Source organism: Macrobrachium rosenbergii, chromosome 19, assembly GCF_040412425.1.
Source record: "Macrobrachium rosenbergii isolate ZJJX-2024 chromosome 19, ASM4041242v1, whole genome shotgun sequence".
In the NCBI taxonomy this organism is placed as follows: domain Eukaryota; kingdom Metazoa; phylum Arthropoda; class Malacostraca; order Decapoda; family Palaemonidae; genus Macrobrachium; species Macrobrachium rosenbergii.
In genome coordinates, this window is record NC_089759.1 from 35,616,527 (window position 1) to 35,629,156 (window position 12,630).

At 36.7% G+C, this 12,630-nt stretch overlaps 2 protein-coding genes across 3 annotated transcripts in view; one reads left to right on the forward strand and one right to left on the reverse strand.

The window, feature by feature from the left end:
• The window catches only part of LOC136848827 (uncharacterized), a 318,864-nt gene that overhangs the window by 205,387 nt on the left and 100,847 nt on the right, over window positions 1–12,630 (reverse strand). The gene's annotated exons all lie outside the window — the stretch shown is intronic.
• The window catches only part of Nadk2 (NAD kinase 2, mitochondrial), a 191,042-nt gene continuing 180,836 nt past the window's right edge, over window positions 2,425–12,630 (forward strand). Inside the window, exon 1 of the mRNA XM_067121570.1 lies at window positions 2,425–2,722. The gene's annotated coding sequence lies outside the window, so the exon portion shown is untranslated. The remainder of the gene's footprint in view (window positions 2,723–12,630) is intronic.

Consider the following 12,630-nt stretch of genomic DNA (forward strand, 5'->3'; position numbering starts at 1 on the left):
AGGGGGTATCAAAACCCGTTCTTGGGGGCATCGAAAAAGACATCTTGAGAAATATTAAATTAAGGGGGTTTCCTCGATTCAAATCGCGGTGTGGGCTCAAAATTTATCAGCTTTAGGTTTCGCCAGTTTGCCGGCGCTCACTCATGCAGCTTACAGTCGAAAAAATCGTGCTGAATGAGCACAAATAGTGTTGTGTAATGTAATGTAATGTGAAAAACAATCTGATATTGAATTTTTTTTTATATATTAAGAGTTGTACTTCATTCATTTATTTACTCAATACAAAATAGAGTCCATGCAATTCAGCTGTTTGTTTATAGCCGTCCTGTTTGCTCTTTTGTACTGAAAATTAAAAGCTAAAGGTTCGGAGTAGCGGGCTGATATTGGAGAGTGCGTATCCAGTTGACTCGGGAGTTGAACTTTGGGGTATCGGGACTGAAAAACTTTAGGAACCACTGATTTAGAAGATAGTGCTTTTGGCATCATTTCAAGTCACAGACGGAAGAAATTCTGGATGGTTTCAGAATTATCTTGAAACTACGTCATAGTACATGCAGATGTCAAGCGTATGCACACCTGTTTATAAAACTTTTTTTTTTTATTGAGGATTTCAATCTCAGGACCATTCTCTCGTGGTAAGGGGATCTTGAAATGTTGAATCGTTTCCGAAGTTAGAATACGCATAGTTATTCTACCTTTTTTTTTGGTGTATTGGGAGTGGATTTTTCCACCCTTGGCTGAAATTAGTCTTGATAAATGGGTTACGGATGGGAGGTAATATTCGAAGTTAAAAGTTGAGTCTCTGATGGAAGTATCGATGTCTGCCATGTCTGAATTTGAGAGATGTTAATAAATTATTGCAGTGCAACATTCCTCCTGGGGATCTTTTATCCAAACCTTGTATTATTATTATTATTATTATTATTATTATTATTATTATTATTATTATTATTATTATTATTATTATTATTATTATTATTATTATTATTATTATTCAGTAGTTGAAACCTATTCGTATGGAACAAGCCCACCAAAGGGGCCACTGACTTGAAATTCAAGCTTCCAAAGAATATGGTGCTCATCAGGAAGAAGCAAGAAGAAAGAAGAGATACCACTTATTAAAAAAGAAAAATTATCTTAATAAACAGATAAATAGATCAAATGTACTAAAATGCAAGAATAGTATTAGTTTAGTAATGCATTGCATTTCTGCTTGAACTTCTGAAGAAGTTCCAACTGCACGCCATTCCCTGGAAGGCTGTTCCACAGTCCAGTGGTGTGAGGAACGAAGGACCTCTGGAACTGAGAAGTTCGACAGCGAGGCACATTTAAAACATTAGATGTGATTGGTACCAATACAATGTTTCATGAAGTTCATTTGGTGATGAAATGTTGCGCGAGATATAACTCAGAACGACAGCGAAATGGAAGTTAATTTTGGTCTAGGCTGGTGGTCCTTTGCAAAACAAGAGCTTGCTGAGCTCAGCTTTTTGTTGGGCTGCTGTAGGATGTTCCCTACACGCAGCTCTCTAAGAATTTAATAACTGTGATTGTCACAAAGCAAAGGCTTGAAACCATCTGAGAGCTATGGCCTTACCTGTAGAGGTAATTACGTAAAATATTACCAATGCCCCTAGACGTCTGAGTTGTTGAAATTTCCCGAGTCGCCTACACCGTGTGGCATAAGCTGAAAACTGAGCGGTTAGTTCATAGCCGCTAATATCTTTCATGAAGAGAGAGAGAGAGAGAGAGAGAGAGAGAGAGAGAGAGAGAGAGAGAGAGAGAGAGAATTATGTTAACTGAACTGACCACCTGATTAATCCACAGTCCTTCTAGTGACGCAACTTCAAAGAATCATTCAGTCCATGCCGTTGCTTTTGTAACACGTGTTCCTAAAATCGGCAGTAGAGCGGAGACCTTAAGTTGTAATAACATTTCATTTTCAATATTTATGTGTGTGTAAGTTTGTTTTTTAGCTTGATAATGAATAATATTGCAAAGGCTAGTCAGGACAATTTATTTTGAAGGCTTTCGAGGTGTATAACCTCATCATTAGGCTGAAATTACTGACGAAAAATAAACATTTTTGAAAATACAACATAATGAATTGTCTTACGAAATCTTAACAAAAAACTGGTAAAACAAATAAAGAGATACAAAAACTGAGAATGCAAATGGCACCCGAGATTTTAAAGAGCTAATAAAACATATTAAGAACAGAAACTACAAAACAAAAAGAAGAGAAAAAGCAATCCAAATCTTCCCAGTACAAAGTCAAATGGCTGTTGGACTGTCGCGCACCTTCTGAAAAAACAAATCGTATAACTGGTAATTGTGTACTGGACAAGTTGTTATTCAGTTCCGGTTTCATCTTTATAAACAACGACTGAAATTATGAGCTCCAGCCTGTTTGGACAGAGAAACAGTATTTTAAAATCCAGGCCAGTGAACTGATGGTCTTGTGCTAACAGAGAGACCTCTGTGTTCCGAAATTCTGTATCTGTGCCAATGAGAACTGGTTCCCATTATCGTAGACCACACTGCGAACATATAGGCAATTAAACGACATTGGAATTAAGGTCTGCAGGAAAACTTACTCTCCCACTGAAGTGATCAAACAATAAAAGAGTTATCCGAAACAAATTGGAACCTAATTTGAGGAGACCGTTTTAAATGTTTCGTGCAACTCATTAAGGACCCCCACAAAACTACTACGGCCAAGGTAAGGTGATTTGATGTACGCCACGTTTTTATTAGCAGTTATGAGTTCCGGTCTGGGACGCAACTTTCCTTTAAAAAAAAAAAATTGAATTTTGTTAACAAAAATGGGGTAGAGTTTTCAGTAGAATAATCGCAGGAGGAAAACCTTCATGAAAAAAATCAAAATCGGAGCAAATATAAGCGCTATATATCATAGTACGTATTGAATTAGATTTATATGATTTTGGAGAAAAACTGAGGTAATTTAATCCCAAGCAAGTAAGTAAACGTATTTTTCCTGTAAACAAATTTTTTCAAATGTATTTCTACATATATATAAATATATATATATATATATATATATACATACATAATATATATATATATATATATATATATATATATATATATATATATATATATACAGTATATATATGATATATTTATACATATATATTTAGATTATATATATTTATATATATGTATATTTATATATATATTTATATGTATATATATTATATATACATATATATTTATATTATATTTATATACAGTATATACATGTATATACACATATACATATGCAACGGGAAAAACTTCTTTAAAAATTTTAAAGATTTACGAATACAAAAATTAAAACAAGAACTTGGAAGGAACACCTACCAAGGCAAGAGCTAAAAAGTGACTAAAAAGACAAGGAGAAAATAAACAAACGAAAGAAACCTATAACGAACGTGGAGAGTAAACAAACAGTTAATTATGCTACGAACAGTTGTGTGGACGACGATTGGGTGTTTAGTGTTGGTACATTAGTTTTGATAAAAAGCGACTCTAACACTATCAACTCGTTCTCCTTACGGGCAGATCCAATAATTTTTAAATCATTTATATCCAAGCCGGTACCACAAATCTTAGAATGGTTCCGAACATTGGATAGTTCGGGATTGGACAATGTGCACCCGTCCTGAAGCTGACACCTTGGTGGGAGCAGAAACGGACCTTGAGAAGCCTTCTCGTACATCCAACGTAGGTTCCCAGACTACATCTGGGACAGGTATATTTATAGATAATGTTGGATGTCAAGGAAGTGCTCAGTCTGTCCTTCACTCTGGAAAAAGAACGTATATTTAGAGGATTTCGTGGGATCAACTTCAGATTTACAGCTGGCAATTCATGATGAATTAAATTCATACATTTCTTTTTGAAACTTTTGTCATGAAGGAAAGGGAACTTAGCATAAATACAAAATTTGGGGACGGTATATATGGGAATAGGTTGTTTAATTTTTGCGGTTAGGAGCTTATTAAGTACTCGATGGAAATAGTGGGATGGAAAACAATTGTTGCGGAAAAAATTAGCCGAGAACTCTACTTCTTTATGAAAGGCTGGCCAGCTGGAAGTCTGAGAATACGCCCTGTGGAGGAGGGTAGAGAGAGAATTCAACTTAAAATTGAAACTACATGAGCTATAAAAATTGGTGCCCAACCCTGTAAAAGTATTTTTCCTAAGAATGCTGGTTTGAAACCCATTATTTTCCCTGGTGACGCGTAAATCTAGAAATGATACAGAGTTATGAAATGATAAAGAGTTATGAGTTTTTTTCTCAACTGTAAACCTAATATTGGGATGTTGGACAATAATGAATTCTAAAAAGGAATCTGCATTAAAATCGCGTTTAACCAGGGCAAAGGTGTCGTCCACATTTCTTTTATAAAATAAAGGGTGGAAACTAAGGTGACAATTGTCAAATACTGTCTCCTCCAGGGAGTTCATAAGAAATATTGACGAAGGTAGGACCTAAAGGGCTTCCCATTGCCATCCCCTCCACCTGTCTGAAACAAGAATCATTAAAAATAAAGACCGTGTCCACCACGGACAATTCTAAAAGTTGTTTTAAATAAGGGTGTATTAAAACCGTTAAAAAGAGAATCGGGAAATGGAAAAAGTTTGGTCAATATGATCTCGAACGTCTCCTCAACAGGAATATTGGTAAACAGGGACTCAACGTCGAAACTACCAGCAGTTTCGACGTTGAGTCCCTGTTTACCAATATTCCTGTTGAGGAGACGATCGAGATCATATTGACCAAACTTTTTCCATTTCCCGATTCTCTTTTTAACGGTTTTGATAGACCCTTGTTTAAAACAACTTTTAGAATTGGCCGTGCGGGACACAGTCTTTATTTTTAATGATTCTTGTTTCAGACAGGTGGAGGGGATGGCTATGGGAAGCCCTTTAGGTCCTACCTTCGTCAATATTTTTTATGAACTCCCTGGAGGAGACAGTATTTGACAATTGTCCCCTTAGTTTCCACCCTTTATTTTATAAAAGGTATGTGGACGACACCTTTGCCCTGGTTAAACGCGGTTTTAATGCAGATTCCTTTTTAGAATTCATTAATGTCCAACATCCCAATATTAACTCTTTTATCATTTCTAGATTTACGCATCACCGGGGAAAATAATGGGTTTCAAACCAGCATTCACAGGAAAAATACTTTTACAGGTTTGGACACCAATTTTTATGGCTCATGTAATTTCAATTTTAAGTTGAATTCTCTCTCTACCCTCCTCCAAAGGGCGTATTCTCTGACTTCCAGCTGGACAGCCTTTCATAAAGAAGTAGAGTTCTTGGCTAATTTTTTTCGCATCACTTGTTTTCCATCCCACTATTTCCATCGAGTACTTAATAAGCTCTTAACCGCAAAAATTAAACAACCTATTTCCATTTATACCTCTCCCAAATTTCGTATTTATGCTAAGTTCCCTTTCCTTCATGACAAAAGTTTCAAAAAGAAATGTATGAATTTAATTCATCATGAATTGCCAGCTGTAAATCTGAAGTTGATCCCACGAAATCCTCTAAATATACGTTCTTTTTTCAGAGTGAAGGACAGACTGAACCCTTCCTTGACATCCAATATTATTTATAAAAATATACCTGTCCCAGATGTAGTCTGGGAACCTACGTTGGATGTACGAGGAGGCTTCTCAAGGTCCGTTTCTGCTCCCATCAAGGTGTCAGCTTCAGGACGGGTTGCACATTGTCCAATCCCGAACTATCCAATGTTCGGAACCGTTCTAAGATTTGTGGTACCCGCTTGGATATAAATTTTAAAATTATTGGATCTGCCCGTAAGGAGGACGAGCTGATGGTGTTAGAGTCGCTTTTTATCAAAACTAATGTACCAGCACTAAACACCCAATCGTCGTCCACACAACTGTTTATAGCATAACTGCCTGTTTGTTTAATCTCCACGTTCGTTATAGGTATCTTTCGTATGTTTATTTTCTCCCTGTCTTTTTAGTCACTTTTTAGCTCTTGCCTTGGTAGGTGTTCCTTTCTAGTTCTTGTTTTAATTTTTGTATTTGTAAATCTTTAAAATTTTTAAAGAGGTTTTTCCCGTTGCATAAGTGACGTTTTAAGTATTTATAGTTTGTAATTTTCCAGCCTTGAGGATGAGGCATCATGTGATGTGAAACGTTGGCATAATAAACTTGATCTTGTGAGACACCTACATGCCTTTACCTCTTCAACCTGAGATACATATATATATGTGTATACATATATATACACACATATACATATGTGATATATATATATATATATATATATATATATATATAATATATATATATATATATATATATATATATATATATATATATATATATATATTATTAATCATGCGCTGAGTTATGTGAGTGAATTCAAAGCTAATTTCGTTAGGTCTTAAATCAGATTATCCCATGGAGACTGCGATGCCCTCCTAAAGGCAGCTTGGAGGTTATGAACTAGAAATTATTTGTATTCTGACTCGACTCTCAGAATTAAACGCCATGTGGCGTGGGAACAGAGTGCAGTTGCTAAGCTGCTTCGAGTGGTGCTAAGGTTTAGGAAAAGCTTAAAAACAACACCTAGTACTACGCGGTAGAACTTAGATGAAAAAAAGGCCACTTTAAAGAGAATGTAACTATGTGCTTGGCAATGTATCTAGCAAAACAATAGGTATGCAGTAAAAGTGATTAGTTTTTCGTGGTAAGAGCCTGTTCGTGAATAAAACTAACAGCAAAGCATGGAAAATTATACGTGTTTGCCAGAGTTACATGCCTCATCTGCTTCTTTTTTTTTTTTTTTAGGTTTTACTAAAACAATAATGTCAGTAAGGTTGTCACACTCATCCGCCTTTGCTAATTATTAAATACTTTCATGTTAGAGTTTACATTGGCTAAGTGGCGATCAAAGATCATTTAATTCGGCCGTTTTCTCGTAGGCAAACTGACTGATTCATGAAAATTAGGCTGTAAACCCAAACTCTAGACTTACTTTCAGCGCTGACGATAGTGAAAAGAAGGAAATGAAGTGATTGCACAGCAGGATGGAAGGGAAGCAGTGGGGATAGATATTAAGTAAAAGGATAAAAAATGGGTGCAGCTTGGAGCCGAAGATACACGCTAAACAACTTTTAGTAATGCCTTCAGTGCACCTCGTAAAGTACGCTGACAGCACTTAAACCTCTGCCGGATCCGTAGACTCATAGTTAGTAACCCGCCAAAGAAACGTTGGCATATCCTAGTTCAAACTTCAAACGGGGCTGCAGACTCCGGAATGTTTTATAGGTACATGTATCACAATCGTTTTGCAACACACGCCGTCTACAGTCAGGAATTCCGAAAAACCACGCATTGCAAGGGCTTTGATAGCCGTTAACGAGAGAGGCGTCATTGAACCAGACCTCTAAGTGAAAGTGGATTCATATACTTCCACAAGAAGTCCAGAGATAAATATTCAGGTTGGAGTATATCCATTTCTTTTAACATTGACATCCATTCCATTACCATTGCAGAACCGACAGGTATATCATTTGTTATACATTTGATTTTGGGATTTACATCTGTGATTGAAATACCAAAACGATTAACAAAATGACCTCCTATGCAGTATTTGACATCGAATATTGTGGAAATGGTTCTATGAATCGACTTTTCATTTGTTTACATAATTAAGGAAGATTTAATAGCATTTTGATAGTTGTCCCTTTTAGATTACTTGTTGAGTGTTCAACGACTTACAAGCATATAATGGCGGGACTTGTTTCTGGTTTAATCAATAATTATTATAGTACAAGAAATGGCTCGGGTACATTGAAACAGTTGGTTTAAATATGACAGCGAATTAATATTAATTTCGGAAATTCATTGTTCTGTCTTTGGGAAGAACAACAATCTTCAATATGGAATATATATATATATATATATATATATATATATATATATATATATATAAATATATAAATAATATATATATATATACATACATATATATATATATATATATATATATATATATATATATATATATATATATATTTATTTATGTATATATATGTAGTTATTTATTTATTTATAACGCCAATATAACGACACCAAGGGTAAATTGAATGGCTTACGAACGCTTTACTTAGTTAAATGTAGCCTACGGCGTTTCTGAATATCCATTGCCTAATCAAGGCTAATATTAGATATATCTATATATAAAGGAATAGCGGATAGAGCGGAGGAATTTTTAACAAACAAGCATGAACATAAATACTTATTTTCGTGTATGCAGTTTTCATTTCAGAGTGACGATTCGTACTGTGAAATGAAAGGCATAGAATTACTAAAGTTACCCCAGGTACCAGAAAACGAGCGCTTCCGTTTTCGGTATCGTTCTCTCTCACGGCGTTTGGTCGGATTGTCATTTATTGCTTTCAAAATTATATCATTTAGATATCACAGCGTCAAGTTTGATTGCTTCATCCACCGTTATTACTTTCACATTTCGTTAGTGTTTTTTGTGTACTTATCTTTAGGTAGACACTAGTATCCACAACAGAGATTTGCAGTATGTAGTTCTAGGTATTTTGAGTTCCAGAACTTTTGACCCTGGTACTTTCACTCCCGGTATGTTGAGCGCTACTATCCATTTCAGGGACCTCGGGTCATCGTTTTTCTCAAATGTCTTTCAAACTAATTATTTGATCGAAATGGTACTGTGACACAGTGTACAAGACACCTCCCGCTAATTTTTGGTAATATAATGCATTGTCAAATGGTTTTATTTAAGGCGTTTACTCTTGACTTCTTGGTGTTGCCAAGCATCGTCAAACTATGCCTCCGAAAGTCCTTCGTCCCTATCCCACCCCTCCCTCCCCCTTCCCCCTTCATCCCCCTCAACCCACTTTCCTGGCCTTCCCATCTCTGACCCCTCCATCTCTGCCCCCACCCTCCTGCTTATGGGGGATAGCGGACGTTCGATTGCGTTGAATAGTCCTACTGACTATGCGATTTTGCCGTTAAAAGTCAAGAGGAAACGCCTGAACTAAAACCATTTGACATTGCACTAAATTACCAAAAATTAGAGGGAGGCATCTTGTACACTGTGTCAAAAGTACCATTTCGATCAAATTAGTATGAAAGATATTTGAGAAAAACGATGGCTCACTGTCCCTGAAATGGATAGTGGATAGCTGTAACTTTTAGTTCACACTCGGTTATTTGACTCCTGAGAATGAATTAACTGTTAAAATTTTCGCATAATTTTAAATAAACTAAAACCAGTATTTATGACATTTAGATATATTTTCCAATATGCCGTTCAGAATATTTTTCAGTATGCTGTTCAGAATAGTTGACTTTCCTGTTATTTGTGATAACAGTAAAATGTGCTCTTTATGTATTTATCAATTAAAGGTAATTAATGGCACATGTGAAATTTAATACAAAAAATATTTACAAAAATTTTTTAAAAATAAGGTTAAATAAGTAATAGTTTTAATAATGCACTGCTCTCAAGATTTTTTTTTTTTTTTTTTTGTGGATCATACCCCAAAACAATATTATTTAAACGTCCGTTCAAGTCCTTGTACTTCCTTTCAACTGGTATTTCGTGACCTACTTCAAACTGAATTTTTATTTTTCATTTGGGCAAGGCGTTCTTTTTTCAAGCTTGAAATAAACTTGCAGATATTGGGATGAACACCAGAAACAGAACTTTGAAGCGAATTATGTCACCCTTCTAAATTGTTATTGGTGCGAGGAAGATCTTTCAGAGGTCTCTCACGCGCATTCCAGATGTAAATGGGGAACAGGGGGTTCTATTCGACCTCGGCAATTGCCTCTGCCTCGTTCGCAAGCAATATAACGTGCTTCGAAGTACGAAACCAATTGTTGAGGGAGGTCCTTGTCCGCCTCAGACTTTCGTCGGAATTAATGCAAGGGCAGGCAGGGAAGCGACGAACGTTCGTTCTGAATTCAGTATCTCCGTGATCTCTGTCTTAAAATTCAACCACATTTCGGTATATGCTTTGAGGCAAGTGGGGGGAAAAAAGGCAAGCTGAAAGAGATACATTTGGAAAGTGATCGCGTAAGCAGTTCCTGTGAGCTTTTTCAAAATCCATCGTGGAGCCTTGATGGTTTAAACTGGGGCGATATTCCAGAAGTTTTGTAAAAGAAAAAAAAAAACTCTGTTGTATCATTCTTCTGTCTTTGCGCGAGAGGGCAGATCGCCTTGGCACACTTGGAAGTCCCGTCCCCAGAAAACTGTATTGAATTCATCAAACCGTTTAGTCCTATATCCGCTGCAAAGATGAACTAATCTACTTTCGCCACTATCGAACTGTAGAAAGACTTCGCCACTGCCAAACAACCCAAATTCATCGGGGATTTTAAAGCTATTCTACTTACGTTCAGTTGACGGCATTTCTGTAGGCCTATGTTCCGGCTTAAGCATTGAAGCGGATGGTGGGTCATTCAGCTATTTCATCGTCACCTAAGGATGCACTAGTTGCCGCGATGTGTGAACGAGCAGTTTCTTGGCTTGAGAATGCAGTAGCATTCAACTCAGAGAAGGTCTCAAGAATTATGGTGTTGTCACATGAACTGTAATGATGTTCAACAACACGCTTCAGAACGGTGTCGTTATTTACTTCGGGTAATGTGGGTAGGTGTGCTTTGCAACGCTTCGCTTCACACTTCCAATAAACTTTTCTACCCACCAGCGCCTGTTTTCTGTCTCGTAAATGCAATTCAAGTCGTCTACGAGTTTCTTTCCTCCTTTGGTGGAGGAAAGAAATGGTGTGCGAGACATGGTTATAAAAAGAGTTCTTTATACACCAGAATCTCTGACGCAACTGCCAAATGTTACTGACATAATTGAATTAAAAAAAATATGTAAACCAAGTCTTTAGCTTACTAAACAATCAAATTATGTTATGTCAGTTTCCTAAATAAGGTAATTGCCCTAAGCTATTTTTAAAAAATATGCTTCTTAAATAAGCTATTTTTTTTTTATTTTGGGTGTCGAATGACCGGATGTTAAAGAAAGTGGATCTCAATTTACCGGGAGTCAAACTACTGGGAGTGAAATTACTGGAGATTGCTAGGGAAAGAGCAGTGTAGGTTTATACACGCCAGAAGGTTTGAAGACCAAGTGTTGATTATGAAACATTATGTATTTTGCAACTGAAACAGAATAGAACTGAGTGGGCAGTGGGAAGGGCATTGACGGTGTAAAGTGTAGGAATTTATTTACTGAGTGAGATTAGAAAAAACTTATTTTTAAAGCAATCATGTACGAGACTCTGTAGATGGCGAAAGTGACTGGTTTAGCATATGTAAGGGTGTGAAGCAAGAGTGGGTTCTGTCGATGTGGCTCCTAAGTATTTGTTGTGGGTGGTGTAATGCGAGAAATCTGTAGAAGAAAGATACACAGGTGATGTTACCTTTCGCGGGAAATGCGCAAACACACGCACCTGATTGAGGGATGATTAACGGGTTCAGCTCAAGGATGAAAATGCTGGCCAAAACGAGGCCTTATATGTTTTTTCAAGAATACCAGTATGGCGTTCCTCTAATACAAGACGGCTCTAGGGATAACAAGTAAAAAATGCACAATTCAGTTTTCTGTACAGCGTATAATCAAGGCCACCGAAAATAGGTCTATCTGTGGTAATTCAGTTTTCTGTACAGCGTATAATCAAGGCCACCGAAAATAGGTCTATCTTTCTGTGGTAATTCAGTTTTCTGCACAGCGTATAATCAAGGCCACCGAAAATAGATCTATCTTTCTGTGGTCTCGATATATTGCTGCATGAGCCGCGGCCCATGAAACTTTCAGCCACGGCCCGGTGGTGGCCTATCCTGTAGCTTTGCCAGACACACGATTATGGCTAACTTTAACCTTTAATAAAATCAAAACTACTAAGGCTAGAGGGCGCAATTTGGTATGTTTGATGAAATGGGGGGTGGATGATCAACATACCAATTTGCAGCCCTGTGAATAGTGTGAAGTAGCTGATGCTGACAAGTGATACAGCGCTACTGAGATATTGAAACTAAACGAATAAGAAAATTTGAAGGTATTTCAAAGGGGGAAATTGAATGCGAATAGGAACAACAATAAGGCTATGGTGGTAAATGATTGTAATGATTTTGGAAAAAATTGGAAAAGTTGATTCATACAGGGACTTGGCAGTAAGTGCGACAGACGAAAGTAACATCACAGAACATGTAGAAAAAAAAGGGAAGACAACACCGTCTATACAAAAGATTTCGAAAATAAAACCCAAAATTGAAATTTATGAATGGATAACTGGGTCAGCCCTCGTTTAAGGAAGCTGAAAGATAAAAGGTTTCAGCTGGTGGGATAAGCTGAAACGGTCAGCTATAGAATAGTGGTAAAAATATGGATCAATTTGTTTTGAGAGATTATGGTCATGTGGAGAGAATGGAGGGTGATAGGTCATGAAAAAAGTGAATTATTCGGAATTATTGAAAAGGAGGACAGGAATAACTGAGAGTAATAATCAAGGAAAAAAGTTAAGTATATCTTAGTTTAACCAGACCACTGATTAACAGCTCTCCTAGTGCTGGTCCGAAGGATTAGACT